Here is an 18,852-nt window from a genome sequence, read left to right as displayed (position 1 = left end):
CCCTGGCCGGTTTGGCTCAGCGGTTAGAGCGTCAGCCTGCGGTCCGGAGAGACCCGGGTTTGGTTCCCGCTAAGGGCACGTACCTCGGTTGAAGTTTGTCCCCAGCCCTGGTTGGGTCATGTGGGTGGCAACCACTCGATGTGTCACTTTCACGTCGATGTTTCTCTCTCTCCCTCTCACTCTATCTGAACAAAATAGCGAAAAATGTCCTCAGGTGAGGATGAAAAAAAAAGATAAAATGAATAAGGGATTAGATTAAGAGATTGAAGAGGAGGGCTCCTAGTTAGATGTCTGTTGCCATAAACCCAGTAAGTCAGAAGTAAGGGGGATAACAGAAAGGATTCAAGAGACATTCAGGATGTATAAGCAAGCTGACTTCATGACAGATCAGACATACAGGTAATCAGCAAAGGAGTTAGGTATGACTAAAATGTCTGATTCAGATGACTGGGAGATGATTTCATTCCAAAAATATTTGCTGAGTACCTAAAACGTGCCAGGCACTACTCTAGGTGCTGAGGATATACTGAGAACAAAACAGACCAAAATCCCAGTCTCTGAAGCTTAAATTCAAGTGGATGGTATTCCATTACTGAAAGAAAGAAAAAAAAAAAAAGAGGAACAAGGTTTTAATTTAAAAATTATTTTTAAATTGATTTTTTAGAGAGAGGAAGGGAGAGGGATAGAAACATGAATGTAAGAGAGAAACATCAATCGGCTGCTGGTTATCTTGGTATGTACCCTGACTGGGAATCGAACTGGGATCTCTCAGGCCATGGGACGATGCTCAATTCACAGAGCCACAATGGCTCGACAAAGATGAGTTGATTAGTTTTTATGTTTGACTTTGCTTAGTTGCCAGCACTCTAAGAGGACTAGAAGCAGGTAGGTCTCCAAGATCACAACCTGAAGGGGTCTCTGAGTATTTTTTTTTTTTTTATCTTCACCCAAGGACATTTTATTATTTTTTTGTTCAGATAGAGTAGGAGGGAGAGAGAGGAAGAGAGAGAGAGAGAAACATAGATGTGAAAGGTACACATTGAGTGGCTGCCACCTGCACGACCCAACCAGGGTCGGGGACAAACTGCAACTGAGATACATGCCCTGCCCTAGCTGGTTTGGCTCAGCGGTTAGAGTGCCAGCCTGCGGTCCCGAGAGACCCGGGTTCGGTACCCGCTAAGGGCACGTGCCTCGGTTGCAGTGTGTCCCCGGCCCTGGTTGGGTTGTGCGGGTGGCAACTACTTGATGTGTCCCTTTCACGTCGATGTTTCTCTCTCTCTCTCTCTCCCTCCCACTCTATCTGAACAAAATATCAAAAAAATGTCCTCGGGTGAGGATACAAAAAAAAAAAATCTAAAAAAAAAAAAGAGATACATGCCCTTAGCGGGAACCGAACCTGGGTCTCTCTGGACCGCAAGCCGATGCTCTTACCGCTGAGCCAAACCGGCCAGGGCTCTGAGTATTTTTAAGAACTACAGAATAATATATACATGGAAATGAAAACACAATATCATTGTCTGCCTTTCTGATTGGCAAAGATAAAAGAGTTAAACAATAGCCAGGTTGGCAAGAGTATGGAGAAAAAGAGGCACTCTATGCAGTATCAGTTGGTGGAAACATACACTGGTAGTAACTCTGGAGAGGGCAATTTGGCAATATGTATTAAAATGTAAAATGCACATGCTCTTTTGTATACATTTCATTTCTAGAATTTATATCAGTAAGTTAAGCCCTGGCCAGTATGGCTCAGTCGGTTGGGCACTGTCCTGAGTACCAAAAGGTTGCTGGCTCAATTCCCAGTCAGAGCACATGCCCAGGTTACAGGCTCAATCCCGGGTAGGGAATGTGCAGGAGACTCACATCGATGTTTCCCTCTCTCTCCCCCCTCCCTTCCTTTCTCTCTCTAAAAAAAAAAGAAAATCAATAAAAATATATTTTTTAAAAAGTTAATAGCACAAATGCAGAAAGATGTATGATGCATGGTTTGATTCAGTGATGCTTTCAATAAGCAAGCAAACAAACAAAAACTCAGAAAAAATCTAAATGGCCATAATGGCATAGGATGTCTATCAAGGACAGATATCCACAGCATATTTTTGAGTGAAGAAAATGTTACAATATGGCATGTACTAGTATTAGTCTATTAATGTTAAATTGATCTTTATATAAGTATATATGATTATTATACAATATGTAGATCAGAAGTTAGAAACAGAAGTTGAGATATGGAGAGATATTCTTTTTTAAAAAGTTTTTTATCCTCACCTGAGGACATTTTTTGTTTAGATAGAGTGGGAGGGAGAGAGAGGAAGAGAAAGAGAGAGAGAAACATTGACGTGAAAGGGACACATCGAGTGGCTGCTACCCGCACTACCCCACCAGGGCTGGGGACAAACTGCAAACGAGGTACGCGCCCTTAGCGGGAACTGAACCCAGGTCTCTCTGGGCCGCAGACTGACGCTCTAACCGCTGAGCCAAACTGGCCCGGGCCCAAGGACATTTTTGCATTTATCTTCAGATACAGCAGGAGGGAGAGAGGAAGGAAGAGAGAGAGAGAGAGAGAGAGAGAAACATTCATGTGAGAGAGACACATCGATTGGTTGCCACCCACACAACCCCAACCGGGTCTGGGGTTGAACTGCAGCTGAGGTATGTGCCCTTTGCAAGAACCGAACCCGGGACTCTCTGGTCTATGGGCCGACGCTCTTAAAGACCGAGCCAAACCAGCCAGGGGGAAAGCTATTTTTATTTTATTTTATATATTTTATTTTATTTTATTTTATTTTATTTTATTTTATTTTATTTTATTTTATTTTATTTTATTTTATTTTATTTGTTTATTTATTTATTATCCTCACCTGAGGACACTTTTATCTTCAGATGGAGCAGGAGGGAGAGAGAGAGAAACATCGAAGTGAGAGAGACACATCGACTGGTTGCCACCCACATGACCCTAACCGGGGCTGGGGACAAACTGCAACAGAGATACGTGCCCTTAGCGGGAACCGAACCCACTCTAACCACTGAGAGCGGGTCTCTCTGGACCACAGGCCAATGCTCTAACCACTGAGCAACCAGCATATAAGTAGCAGGGGAAGGCAGAAGGGTAAGGACATTAAGTCAGTACATCCATTGCAGGTCACTGGCAACAGGACTGGCCCCCAAAAGTTGGGTTGTTCCTATGAGCTGAGTACAGGGGCAGTACTACATGACATTTCTATGACCTTCATAAGACAGATGTTCATAACCTAGGGACTTTCTGTATTCATTTGATTCTCAGTAAGAACTATGTGGCATCTTCCATGCATGTGCAAATATGCAAACTCTTTGTTGAGAAATAAACAACAATCCCAAACCCCCTGTCTGTGGTAACCAGAATCCCACCTGGAACGGGGCCAGAAAAAGCCATGTTTCCAGCACTTCTGAGGAAACCACTGCTGCTGCTTATCAAATTAAAATGCAAAGCAGCTCACTTCAGTGTTACTGGGAACTGTCAGAAAGGGATTATGGTTTCTACCCCAAGGATGCAGGTCAGCTAAACAATACCCATTTTCTTGGGTTGAGAAGGAGGGAGGAGGAGGAGAAAGATTAGGCTAGTTTCCAAATAGCAGTCCTGCCTGCTTGTTACCGTGGTAACCTCCCTTCCCTGAGCTGCTCTCATTTGTCTCTCTCTGCCTGACCTTCATGTTGCTCTGACAGTAACTGAGGAAGAAAAGGTGCCCGCCTGCCAGCTAAGCACTCAAGTAGAGGGCAATGAGCAAGAAAAAAGGCACTCTCATTCTAGATTCTAAACGGTGACCTTAGAGCAATTAGAGTCCTGAAAGAGATTTCTGGTGGCCCTTGTCATTCCATCCTTCCTTCTCTGCTCTCAGGGCCACCCTACTTCTGATATACCCTTTTAGTGTGACAAATCTGAGTCAGAGTCAAGTGAGAAGTCACAGAGAAGAGAAAAAAACAAGGTATGACAAGCTGAAGAACAGAGGTAATAAAATATTAACTCGAAAATGCCTGAGACAATGATCAGTAAAGTATAGCTTTTAGTTTCCTCTTTTCAGGATTTGTGCCATATGTTTATTCAGTGGAAGTGTGAAGGCAGTTAAGGTACTTGGGACGGGATAGGGGAAGGACCCGAATACCAAGTGCTTTTTATTGTTTTTCTTCAACCCCTGGATATAGAAAATTCAATCATTTACAATAAAATTATTGAGCACCCCCTATATGTAGATCCTGTACTAGACACTGGGTATGGAGTGAGCAATCAAAGAGCCTGGTAAATAAATATAAATTAGAAAATCATTAAGGAACAAACAGGGCAAGTGATTAAATAACAATGTGAGCTACCTAGGGTAGTCAGGGATGGTGTCTCTGAAGAAGCTGGGTTTCAGCTGAGACCTGAAAGATGATAAGACATGAAGAACTTAGGGATAAGCAATGCAGGCAGAGGGAACAACATATGCAAACCCCTAAGGCAGGAAAGAACATGGCATCTATTTGAGGTCCACATTTCATTTAATATTTCTGGACACACCCATGGAAAAATGTTTGAGTCTGCTGATTCTAGAAGCTTAGGAGGTGCAGGGAATTGGCAACATTTGAACAGCCAGCCAAATATTTCCCACTAAATTCACAGATGCTGAATTATTAATATATCAATCATGAAATACTCTGGACAAAACTTTTTATCCAATAGTTTAGAAAAATAAGAGCTACAATACTGGGGTCAATTCTCTGCTAATACCAGTTACTGTCATTCCAAAAGACACATTGTTTAACAGTAGGTTTGATTTTCACTAGTTTATTTTATTTTATTTTATTTATCCTCACCTGAGGACATTTTTCCATTTTCTGTACAGATAGAGTGGGAGGGAGAGAGAAGAAGAGAGAGAGAGAGAGAAACATCGATGTGAAAGGGACACATCGAGTGGCTGCCACCCGCACGACCAACCAGGGCCGGGGACAAACTGCAACCGAAGTATGTGCCCTTAGCGGGAACCGAACCCGGGTCTCTCTGGACCGCAGGCTGACCCTCTAACCACTGAGCCAAACCGGCCAGGGCTTCACTAGTTTATTTTAAATGGCACCCTCAAACCTATCACATACTTTACCCCCAAACCTATTTAAATGGATTTATGTTGGAGTAATGAGCTTATATAGGAGGTAGCTGGGCCCGGTTTTCGTCTCAGTTTTTTACCACTTAGCTGTATAACCATAGGCAAAGTCACTTCGCTTCTCCAAACTTCAACCTTATGAAATAAAGTAGCTGGACCTTATGATCTTGAAGGAGATTGCATTAGGGTTTTTCTAGTTACAAGTGACAGAAAACCACAGTCAAACTGACAAAAAAGGAATTTAGTGGCTTTCATATAGTGAAAGAAGTCCAAGTGAGGCATGGTCTGATACAGGGGCTCAAATGATGTCACGGACACCTAGTTTCTATTTTTCTGTCTCTTAGTGCTGTTTTCTCTGGTTCAGCTTCATTTTTGAACAGGATCTTACCCAGGGTGGCAAGGTAGCTATAGCAGTTCAAGCTTTACAAGCTCGTAACTCCAAAGCCAGTGGAAAAACACATTATTTTCTGACCACTGTAACATAACTCCTGAAATTCATTCTGACTGACCCAGCTTCCAGAGTTTAAGAACCGATAACCCTTAAAATTTTTAAAAATTTTATGTTTTGTAAATATTTGAACATATTCCCTCTAAGTCTTTACCTTTTCAAGTTTTGATTTAAAAAAAAATGTAGTGTACATGTAATTTTTTTTTTTTAATTCTTACCTGAGGATATTTTTCCACTTATCCTCAGATACAGTAGGAGGGAGGGAGGGAGGGAGAGAAAGAGAGAGGAAGAGAGAGAGTGAGAGAGAGAGAGAGAGAGAGAGAGAGAGAGAGAGAGAGAGAGAAACATTGATTTGAGAGAGACACATCAACTGGTTGCCTCCTGCACAACCCTGACTAGGGCTGGGGACCGAACCGCAACTGAGGTGCATGCCTTTGACCAACATTAAGCCCATGACTCTTTGGTCTGCAAGCTGACACTCTAACTGCTGAGCCAAACCGGCCAGGGCTGTACATGTAATTTTTATCTAACCAGCATCCCTCTTTCCTAGAAGAAAATTGCTCCTTTACCAGTCCTGTGTTCCTAGTAAGATGGGTAATCACAGTGTCCCTTCAGTCGCCTGGATCTGGAGTGGGTTCAGAATCAATCTATTCTTTTTTTTCTCAAATAAGCTATTGATGAAACATTTGTTTCTTTAGAAGGTGGAGCCATGTTTCATCCTTAATATGCCTGTTTGTGATATAAACCCTTTGAACCTCTCCTGCTCTTTTTTTTAATCCTCACCTGAGGACATTTTTTTTTTCCATTTTTTGTTCAGAGCGGGAGGGAGAGAGAGGAAGAGAGAGAGAGAAAAACATTGATGTGAAGGGACACATTGAGTGGCTGCCACCCGCACGACCAACCAGGGCCAGGGACAAACTGCAACTGAGGTATGTGCCCTTAGCGGGAACCAAACCCGGGTCTCTCTGGACCACAGGCGGACGCTCTAACTGCTGAGCCAAACTGGCCAGGGCTGAACCTCTCCTGCTCTTAAAAGGATTACATTTTTGTATCTGCCTTAAACAAAATACTTGAATGATAGCCAAGGAGTTCTACCACCAAAGTATTAATTTGGTCACACAGCAAACACCAATTCTTATTATCCAATTCAATTCTATTACACTTGAACCTACAATTCTATTCTTATACACTCAATTCTACTATAGAAATGAGTTATGAATTAAAACAACTATGAGGTATCACCTCACTCCTGCCAGAATGGCTGCCATCAACAAACCAAACAACAAGTGCTGGCGAGGGTGTGGAGAAAAGGGGAATCTACTACACTGCTGGTGGGAATGCAGATTAGTGTAGCCACTATGGAAAACAATATGGTGTTACCTCAAAAAATTAAAAAGTCATTTGATCCAGTGACCCCACTTCTAGGAATATACCTACCCTAAGAAGCCTGAAACAATAATCAGAAAGAATATATGTACCCCTATGTTCATAGCAGCACTATTTACAATCACTAGGATCTGGAAACAGCCCAAGTGTCCATCAATAGATGAGTGAATAAAAAAGCTGTGGTACATATACACAATGGAATACTATGCAGCTATAAGAAAGAAAGCTCTCTTATCCTTTGAGACAACATGGAGGAACGTGGAGAGTACTAGCCTAAACAAAACAAGCCAATCAGAGAAAGACAAATATCACATGATCTCACTTATTTGTGGAATATAACGAACAAAACAAGCTGATGAACAAAATAGACCCAGAGACACAGAAGTAGGGTAAAGACTGACAAACCTCAGAAGATGGGGATGGGGGTGGGGAATTGGAAGGAAGAGATAAACCACAGAATTTATATGCATGTATGCGCAACCATGGACATAGACAACGATACTGGCGGGTTGGGAGAAGAGGCAAGATGGGGAGGAGGTGTCAAGGGGGAAGAAAGGAGAAACATCTGTAAAAAAAAAAAGAAAGAAAAGAGAAGAGTTACATATGGTTGGATCATCAAAACATTCTGGATCATTCTTGAATATGAAAACTTTTTTAAAGACCAATGAGAATTTTCAGATTGCAAAATGCCAGATTATCAGAATTTTACTGCATCATAAACATTTTTTTGTGTCAATTAGCTATTAATTTAAAACACAATTTTAAATGTTTGAATACTATTCAACAAATAAACAATAATTTATTTGACTGATGCAGGTAGCTACTTAGGTTGTCCCAATTTTCATTTGTATAAAAGAGCTGAGAGGAATATCTTAATGGCTAAATCTCTTGCACCAGTTTCACTATTTTTATGTCATACATATGAGATTAGTGAGTAAAAGGATATATAATATACATATATATTTCTCTCTACACATACACACACTAAAAATTTTTTAATTGAATCTGCAACCTGGGTACGTGCCCTGACTGGGAATTGAACCTGCCACCTATTGGTGTATAGGATGAGGATCCAACCAACTGAGCCACACCAACTAGGGCAAAGGGTATATTTTAAGGCTTTTTGATATACACTATTTCACACTTTCTAGAGTTAATGTGGACACACACACACACGGCATTTAATATACAACATACAATATGCACTTGTACATACAGAGTTCGGTTTATCTTATGCCCCACCCTCCATATGCATGACTTTATATTTATTCATAGGTAATATTCAATCAGTTCAGGCCCAAGATATTTTTTTCCCTTTGTTTTTGTTAATTCTCACCCAAGAATACTTTTTTCCATTGATTTTTAGAGAGAGTGGAAGGGAGGGGGCGGAAAGAGAGAAACATCGATGTAAGAGAGACACATCGACTGGTTGCCTTCCACATGACCCCGGGCCGGGCTGGTCCAGGGAATAAAACTGCAACCCGGGTATGTACTCTTGACCGGGAATCAAACCTGCAATGCCTCAGTGTGTGGGTTGATGTTCTAACCACTAGCCAACACTGGCCAGGGCCAGGCCTAGACCCATGATCTTGAATTCTGGGAAGAGTCTGAGTCCCTCTTAAGCCAGGACAATAAAAAGCTAGATTTCTTAGAGTACAGGTTAGGAGTTGAGATTTCTAATCAGCAAGTAGTTAGTAGACAGGAAAGATTTAAGTTCATAATGTGAATGGGGGCCATGCACAGTATGTTTTTCTTCTCTCCAACTTTTTCTGATAGCTCTCTGACTTTCTAGTAAAATAATGTTTTAGCTTTTACCATAACCAGTATAATCAACCATACCATCTAATTGTTTAACAACATCCATCAGTCTGTTTTCAGTCACTTATCTGTGACTACCGTCAAGAACTTTCCAAAAGGAAAATGTTTTTCCTGCCAAATTGCTATAATGAACAAACTTCTTAAGTTTCTGGGTCTGTTTCCAATATATAAAGGTTCTTAACCATTTTATTTATAATTTTAACCTTGTAGAAAAGAAAATCTCATATTAAAAAAAATCCCTGATAAATTTCATAGATGTGGAATATTTTAGGAACTAGTAGAGGAAGGTTTTGGTTTAGGAATGGATAAGGGAAGAAAGACTTCTTCAAACAGAACTAAATGGTGAAGATAAACTAGAGGAGAAAATTAAGAAAAATGGATGTTGAAGATAGACAACTGGGTTCAGACAGATCCACCACTACTGGCTGTGTTGTTTTAGGCAAGTCATTTAACTTCTTTAAGACAGCCCGCTGGTGTGGCTCAGTGGTTGAGCATCAACCCATGCAACAAGAGGTCGCTGGTTCGATTTCTCCATTTTTTTTTTTTTAATCCTCACCTGAGGGTATTTTTCCATTTTTTGTACAGATAGAATGGGAGGTAGAGAGAGGAAGGGAGAGAGAGAGAGAGAAACATCGATGTGAAGGGACACATCGAGTGGCTGCCACCCGCACGACCAACCAGGGCCGGGGACAAACTGCAACCTAAGTACATGCCCTTAGCGGGAACCGAACCCGGGTCTCTCCGGATCGCAGGCCGACACTCTAACCGCTGAGCCAAACTGGCCAGGGCCGCTGGTTCGATTTCTGATCAGGGTACATGCCAAGGTTGTGGGCCTGATCCCCAGTGGGGGGCATGCAGGAGGCTGCCAATCAATGTTCTCTCTCATTGATACTTCTATTTCTCTCTCCCTCTCCTTCTCCCGTCCTCTCTCTCTAAAATCAATAAAGAAGAAGAAGAAAAAAGACACAGTTATCCAATTAGGAAAAGGGAAATCATATTAGTATCTATCTCACAGAACTACTGTGAGAATTAAATGAAATATAGAAAAAGCATTTAGCATTGTTGCCTGGCACATGCCCTGATAAATGTTAAATGCTGCTGCTGCAGTTTTTGTTATTACTGAATGTGCTGTAGGGATTCTCCAAAAGGGCTTTACTTTCAGAACAAAGATTAGAAGGTTCACAAGCCAGATATCAGCAACTCTTTTCAGGCAAAGAGCAAGCAGGACAGGATTATCTCCTTTTTAGCTTTTCAAGTCCACCCTTATTTTAGGTTGGAACACCTGCACATAAGATGAACACACCTTCTGTAATTCTTGTCAAAATGGAATTTGTTCATCTGAACAAGCCAGTAACAAACATAGGAGAGAAAGTCCCAAAATAACATTCTGATGTCCTTGTTGCACCATTAAGACTAGGAAATAGCCTGACCAGTGTGGCTCAGTGGTTGAGTGTTGACCTATGCACCAAGAGGTCACCGGTTCAATTCCCGGTCAGGGCACATGCCCAGGTTGTGGGCCAAATCCCCGGGGGGGGGGGGGGGGGAGGCACATAAGAGGCAGCCAGTAGATGTTCTCTCTCATGGATGTTTCTCTCTCTCCCTCTCCCTTCCTCTCTCTCTAAAAATCAATAAAGAAAAAAACAAAACAAAACTAGGAAATAGATCTCCAGAAACTCAGTAGTCTACACAATCTTCTCCTTCTTGCAGAACAGACTGTATAACCCACAGTCTCCCCAAGCAGATAAAACTGGTCAGCAGGTGATAAATTGGTAATAGTCCTATAATTCTCGAAGGAGTCAGAGAGCAAGCACTTAATCTCCACTTCAATGAGGCATTTGGCTAATCGCCCATTTGGGAAGAAACCTTTGGAAAAACAAATGGGTGGGACAGCTTCTAATAAGGGGAAAATGCCTATAGCACAAATACCTGAGGAATCTTTAAAATGATCAGGGAGGTCTCAATCTGTTCCTCCCCTACCCTCTATAACAAACAGACCTTAAGTCTGCAAAGGAAGTTTTCCTGGCTCCTAGTCCTCAGTGTCTATTACACTTAAGACATTTCTAGACATCAGCTGTGGTCACTTAGGTTCTCTTAGCTTTAGTTTTCCTATGAGATTAATAAAATGCTAGGATTTTAGTCTCTCTTTTAAATTCTAATCTTGCCTAAATCCAAACTGGTATGACTGTCAGGGGGCAGCTATCCTTACTTAACAGCACTGCTGTTAACTTGAGCTTTATTATAAAATTAAAACCTCTACTTTCAGACATAATTTTCAGTACAAAAATAAAACACTGCCAAGCAGGAAGAAACCTCTTTAAAATGATATGAACGAGATAAAGGTAGCACCTAAACCACAGTGACTGTGGATGGACATCAGACTTAGGGTTCGAGCATGACAGATGGAAGAATCACAATTTTTAAAAAGACTTCTTTAATTGATTTTTTTTAGAGAGAGAGGGAGAGAAAGACAGAAACATTGATGTGTGAGAGAAACACGGATCGGCTGCCTGCTGCACGCCCACCCCCCAACCCATACTGGGGATCAAGCCCCCAACCCAGGCATATGCCCTGACTGGGAATCAAACTGGGACCTCTCAGTCCATGGGACAACACTCAATTAACTGAGTCACACTGGCTGGGCTTAAAAAGATTTTTTATTGATTTTTAGAGAGAGAAATAAAGGGAGAGGGGGAGGGGGCAGAAGGGGAGAGAGAAAGAAACATCAATCACCTGCCCCCTACAAGCCTCCTACTGGGGATCAAGCCTGAAACCTGGGCACGTGTCCTGACTGAGAATAGAACCAGCAACCTTGCAGTGTACAGAATGATGCCCAACTACTGAGCCACACCGGCCAGGGCAAGAATCACAATTTTTTTTTTAATGTTTTTTTTTTCTTCCTTATTGATTTTAGAGAGAGAGGAAGGGAGAGGGAGAGACAGAAACATCGACGAGAGAGAACATTGATTGGCCACCTCCTGCATGCCCTCCACTAAGCATCAGGCCCACAACCTGGACATGTGTCTTGACCGGAAATCGAACCAGTGACCTCTTGGTGAATGGGTCCACGCTCAACCACTGAGCCACACTGGCCAGGAAGAATCACAATTTTTTAGCTCCACAGAGATATGTGTATTTCAATTATAACAAATAATGAAATAGTTCAGATGCATTTATTCCTCAGGCAAAGTGGTATCTTCTTTCAATTTTTTGTTTTGTTTTGTTTTGTTTGTAGTATGTGCCCCTAGCAGGAACTGAACCCGGGACTCTCTGGTCCGCAGGCCAACTCTCAACCGCTGAGCCAAACTGGCCAGGGCCTTTCAATTTATTAAAAATTAAAACGGCCTATTTTGGTATGATTTTCACATCTCCAGTGTTCCAGAGCCTAGTTCTAAAGTTGTTTTGTTTAAACAGTTTTTGCTCAGATTGCCAGAAAGATTCTAAGGCTTTCTAACCTTAAACCTGGATTAACCTTATTGGAGTAGGAGAGCAGGGACACACATGCAAGAACTAGCAAGAAACTAAACCAAGTCACAACTGCCAGAAGGAAGACACCTCTACAGAAGAGAAACGTTACTTTTGTATTTCTAACAAGTACATGTGCCAGAAATACATGGTTTTCAACTTCATTGTTTACCTCATGTCTTCAATCAACATCCAATTATTCCACAAGTTTACAGAGAAACTCCTAGTAAAACTTCACTGTGTACACCATTCTGTGCTATATTATAACAGACCCAAAGTAGATGTTTCTGTTCTCCCTCAAAACTAAGGTTTTGTCTAGTATTTAGAAGGATGTTATCTTAGATCACTGTCCTTGTTTCACAGTACTCAGAAGAAGTGATACTTGGTACCTTATAAACCTTGGGGTTAGCCTAGAGAGTTTTAAAACTCCCATCCCTGTATTCTTTTTGGGTTTGTTTCTTTTGAATAATGAGACTAAGAGAAAGAAAAGAAGGCTTCAGTATACAACATACTGAAAAGAGATCACTTTGTCCTTAATCACTTCCTGGCCATATTTAAAACAGTATGATGTACCCACTGTACTGGCAAAATTTTTGAAGTTGACAATACCAAGTACTGATGAAGCAAAGCTAGTGGAAGCATGAACTGGTACAACCACTCTCATAAACTGGCCTTACCTAGTAAAGTAGTGCATGTACACTTATAACTACCTAGCAGTTCCATGCCTATGTCGGTAACCTACAGAAACCCTTGCATATGTGCACCAGGAAACATATCAGTGTTTATAGCAGCAATGTCTGTAATAGCAAAAATGCTGAAAAGAACACAAATGTCCACCATTAGACTAATGATACATATTTTCATATATTCATACTGTAGAACAATAAAAGCAGTGAGAATAAATGAAATAAACTGCACATATCAATATGGACAAGAAAAAAGCAAGTCACAAAAAAAGGTACAACACTGTGATTGCATTTAAATCAAGAACAAAAACCAGAAAAAACTAAGCAAAATTACTTAGTGATACAAGTTAATGGAAAATACAAAGATATATATATATATATATATATATATATATATATTTTTTAATCCTCACCCGAGGACACTTTTCCATTTTTTGTTCAGGTAGAGTGGGAGGGAGAGAGAGGAACAGAGAGAGAGAGAGAGAAACATCGATGTGAAAGGAACACATCAAGTGGCTGCCACCCGCACAACCGACCAGGGCCGGGGACAAACTGCAACCGAGGTACGTGCCCTTAGCGGGAACCGAACCCGGGCCTCTCAGGACCGCAGGCCGACGCTCTAACCGCTGAACCAAACCGGCCAGGGCGAAAATACAAAGATAAACAGGAGAAAGATTAATATAAAATGCAGGTGGGAGGGTACAATGAGGAAAGGGTCAGACAGGAGGTTCAAAACCTAATCTCAAGTGTTTTTAATGCTTTACTTTTTCGGGTTGGGAATAGTTACAGGTGTTCTTTTCAGTGTTATTCTTTAAACTGTACAGGATGTATTTCACAGTTAAAAACTAAGAGAAAGAGCCCTGGCTAGGTAGCTCAGTTGGTTAGGGCATTGTCCCAATACGCCAAGGTTGCGGGATCCATCCCATCAGGGTACATACAAGAATCAACCAATGGCCCTGGCCGGTTTGGCTCAGTGGATGGAGCGTCAGCCCACAGACTAAAGAGTTCAGTTCTGGTAAAGGGTGCGTACCTCGGTTGCAGTTGGGTCCCAGCCCTGGTTGGGGTTGTATGAAAGGCAACCAATCAAAGTGCCTCTCTCATATTGATGTATGTTTCTTTCTATCTATCTTTCTCTCTCTCTCTCTCTCTCTCTCCCTTTCTCTTCCTCCCTCCCTCCCATTCTCTCTGAAGATAAATGGAAAAATATCCTCAGGTGAGGAATTAAAAAAAACCCAACCAGTGAATGCATAAATAAGTGGAACAACAAATTGATGTTTCTCTCTCCCCATCCTCTCTCTCTAAAACAATAAATAAATAAATAAAACTAAGAGAAAGAAACAAATTACTACAGTTGTCCCTCACCACTTCACGCTTCAATGGTCACAGTTTCACTCTAGCGATTTTTCCAAATACGATACTATATTTGAAAAACCGCGATAGAGTGAAGCCACAAAAGTCGAAGCGTGAAGTGGCGAGGGGTGACTGTATAGTAAATAAAGAATCCTACTTTGTGGAAATTCATTTATTGAGGTAGAGTCTGGAACTGATTAACCGCGATAAATGAGGGCCGACTGTATACTCCTTATATAGTACCTATATATTGCTACAATGAGGAAACATGCCAAATTTTCCTGATGACCTCTTTAGGTAGTAAAAAGATTCTACTAACCATATTAGTTTTCAGAAAAATTAAGCTAGAGACCCCACTTGCACAGTACTTCAGAGGTATAACTTTCCTTTGTAGCATTTATGCAAAATGACCATTTTTGTAGTGTTTCCCTCCCGCGATAAACTGAAAATTCCATGAAGGAGGGAGGGTATTCCCTTTTTCAACACTCTTTCCCGGGGTTTAGCACAGTGCCTGAAGTACTCAATAAATATTTTTAGAATGAATGAATGTGAATGACTGAGAATCTAAGTTGGGATAACTTTTATAGTCTCTCCAAAAATGCAGGAAAATATAAAACCACTTTACTGAAATTCAGTGTTTCATCCTATTATTAGGCTCCCTGAACTACTGTCCCAGAATTTGGTTATTTCAGCCTTTATGCAACAAAGTTTATTAAGGCCCTTCCATGAATGAGCTAGGTGCTGAAAATATGGCACTGACAGGATTGATATACTAGTCTCATTTATCTATATAATAGCCACTCCATGTATAAAGAATGATGGTAAGATAGGATTTTCCCAGACTTCGGGTGATGGCAAGATGCACTTTGGAAAACAATGGGCTGCTATTTCCTTTAGATGCTCTACAAGATTAATTGATTTCTTTAGTCTCTGTCATCCTTAGTTAAATTATATCATTCTTAGTTCTACAGAGTAACCTCTCCTAAAATATTGAATAAAGAGCAAAGCACTGTCCTTCTGGAACGTCTTCTAGAAAGCAACAGGCAGAGACAATCACTCCTAGAAAGAAAAGTTACAAAGAAAAAAAATTATCTTGAAGACAAACATTATTCTGGAGATAAAAGAGAAGAGTCATAGGGTGCCTTACTATAGCTGCCTCTCTGCCTACACTTTATGGGAAAAGTTAAAATTAGAGACAACTAATGAAAAAGCATTAAATAGTTGTAATAAACTTGATATTTATTTCATTTCACTAAACTTAAGACTTTGGCTGCCTTTCTTCTGTTTCAATACAGTCATCATTCTACCCAGCATTCCCTTAAGGCCACAGTAGAAAATGTTGCTGACGCCCTGGCCAGTTTTGCTCAGTGGTCAGAGCATCAGCCTGCGGTCCAGAGAGACCTGGGTTCGGTTCCCGCTAAGGGCATGTGCCTTGGTTGCAGTTTGTCCCCAGCCCTGATTGGGTCGTGCAGGAGGCAGCCACTTGATGTGTCCCTTTCACGTAGATGTTTCTCTGTCTTTCTCTCTGTCCCTCCAACTCTATCTGAACAAAAAATGGAAAAATGTCCTTGGGTGAGGATAAAAAAAAAAAAAAGGGCAGAGGAGCTAAATAGAAAATTTTGCTGACACTTATCTGTTCAAGTTATTCCTGACTCCCTCCCTCTCTCCTTCCTTTTCTTTAAGCCAACCTAAAAGTTAAGAAATCAAAGATGGTGAACAGTAGTGTAATTAGGTTCTCAAAATAAACTTTGCTCCTATTGTTTTCTTAGAGAATTAACGTCTTAAAAATTTAACAAGGTCTTCAGTAATTTTACTTCACAAGGCATATTTCCTTTTGTACATGATCTCAATGAAAAATAAGCATTTCGCTTAGCTGGTATGGCTCAGTGATTGAGCATCAACCCATGCATCAAGAGGTTGCTGGTTCAATTCCCAGTCAGGGCACATGCCCAGGTTGTGGGCCTAATCCCCAGTGGGGCTCATGCAGGAGGCAGCCAACTGATGTTCTCTCTCATGGATGTCTCTCTCTCTCTAAAATTAATAAAGAAAAAAAATTTTTATATAAAAAAGTAAGTATTTCAAAATTTCTTTGATTCAGCTTCCTTCTCTGTGAGTCATTGTTTATGGGACAAGAATTTAACACTCAGAATGTTGAAATAATTCAGTTATGCCTGAATCTACTGCATATGGTTCACACAGGGTAAATAAAACCAAAGGCAAATGAACATTAACTAAGGATACCGAACACTCAGTTAGATGCTAGGTAGTTACACCAGAAACTATCAAGAAGATTTAGAAATAAAAATTACTTATTCCTATATTCAAAGATAATACTTAGGAATACTTACAAAAAATGCTGGGTAACTTAACACAGTAAAAAGCATTTACAATTTTCTATGGAACTAAAAAAATAAAGCAGAACTATATGTCAGATTCAAGTTATTACCTAAAGATAGCAACAAATAGACTCCCAGGATCTACCACCAGCATAAGTCCTTGATGCATTAAGAGAGAAGCTGTCTTCCTCTGGGCTAACCAGGTTAAAGGTATTGTAAGCCAAGCTCAGGCTGAATTTTAACTCTTCATTCAACCCCGCTTAGGAGGTGACCTTCCTGAGGGGCACACCCTGTACAACTGAGGTAACTGCCCCACATACTTGTTTCTCTCCTTTCTCTTCCAAAACCTCATTAAAGTGAAAACAAGTAAACAGAAAATAGGCACAAATCCTTGAGGACAAAGAAAACAAGAGAGAAGAGAACAGCAGACATGTTAAAAACATTTTGAAAACTAGAATGCAGATGGAAAATGTTAATCTAACAGATCAAAGGAAGCTGAAACCTAAGCCTGTAAGAGACTAAGCCTGTAAAATAAAAATGAAGAAACTATGTATGCTAGGAAATATTAAAAACCCAGGAAAAGCTTGTTGGGATCAGGTACTTCTGAAAAGAGGGTAGGGCTCAAAACAGGAAGATCAGCTGAAAGTCTTTAAAAGACATAACTAGCCCTGGCCGGTTTGGCTCAGCAGTTAGAGCATCGGCCTGCGGTCCTGAGAGACCCGGGTTCGGTTCCCGCTAAGGGCACGTACCTCGGTTGCAGTTTGTCCCCGACCCTGGTCGGTTGTGCAGGTGGCAGCCACTCGATGTGTTCCTTTCACATCGATGTCTCTCTCTCTCTCTCTCTGTTCCTCTCTCTCCCTCCCACTCTACCTGAACAAAAAATGGAAAAATGTCCTCGGGTGAGGATAAAAAAAAAAAAAAAAAAGACATAACTAGTCCTGTCAGGGTGGCTCAGTTGGTTGGAGCACCATCCAGCACACCAAAAGGTGAAATTAAATTGACATTAATCCACACTAGATTGATATAAATTAAGATGTTAGTTGTGTCCAGCTGGTGTGGCTCAGTGGTTGAGTGTTGCCCCACGGACCAAGAGGTCACCAGTTGATTCCTGGTTAGGGCATATGCCCAGGTTGCAGGCTAGATCCCCAGTAGGGGCTATGCAGGAGGCAGCTGATTGATGTTTCTCATTGATGTTTCTATCTCTCCCTCTAAAATCAATAAAAACATAAAAGAAAAAATGTTAGTTGTAATCCCTGGGACTACAATTAAGAAAATAACTAAGAAACAACAAGGGAATTAAAATGGTACACTAGAACATATCTACTTAACACAAAAGACTTGAAGAGGAACAGAGAAACAAAAAAGACATGGCATATAGAAAATAAATAGCAAAATGGTAGACATAAATTCTCATCAGTAATTACATTAAATGTAAATGAAGTAAACATTTCAGTTAAAGATGAGATGAAGTAACCCCAGAGTATATAAGATGATTAAAACAGACAAATGATAGGATTTATAACTCCAGGAAGTTTTAGAGAAAAAAGAGAGACAATTACCTGCAAGTGACAAGAAAGAAAAAGAAGGGCACCAATCCCACTTTTAGGTTCAGTGGTACAATGATGTGAGAGGACAGAAACTGCTTGAGAAGACTGCAGTGAAGCAGGATCCTTTGGGGATGTTTATAATCTTTTTAGATATAAAGACATTTTAAATTTTCATTTAGTAAAAAACTATCACACTTTTCACTTATGTTTTTACCCTTTGCATTCATGCTTCACTTAGAAAGTTATTCATATCCAGAGAACAGATAAAAAATACTCACCTACATTCTTTGTATATGCAAGATTCTTGTTATATACTTAGTTCATTTTAACCTTACTGTAGACTCTGCTGTATAAAATCCTCATTTTTCTTTCATAGAATCAAAAGGAAATGAGAGTAAAGGAGACAATGATGTATCCTAAAAGAGCACTAAATTAAAAGGCAGTAGTATCGATATTTAATCTAAGATCCACTGCTGGGTAGCAGCTTGATCTCTGATCTGCCTCCTTCCTCTCCCATTGCCACAATTCAACGCCTCATCATCTCTGGTCTATGGGAATAGGTTATTGCAGTATCTCTCAATTGGCCAAGTTAATAATAGTCTCTTCTTTTTCCAATCCATCCACCACAAAGCCTAGAATTATAGTACTAAAAAAACAAAAAACCTTGCCCTGGCCAGTTTGGCTCAGTGGTTAGAGCGTCGTCCTGCGGTC

Source organism: Molossus molossus, unplaced genomic scaffold (assembly GCF_014108415.1).
Source record: "Molossus molossus isolate mMolMol1 unplaced genomic scaffold, mMolMol1.p scaffold_m16_p_1, whole genome shotgun sequence".
NCBI lineage: Eukaryota > Metazoa > Chordata > Mammalia > Chiroptera > Molossidae > Molossus > Molossus molossus.
The sequence above is the reverse complement of the archived record's forward strand: the minus strand, read 5'-3'. Positions refer to the sequence as shown.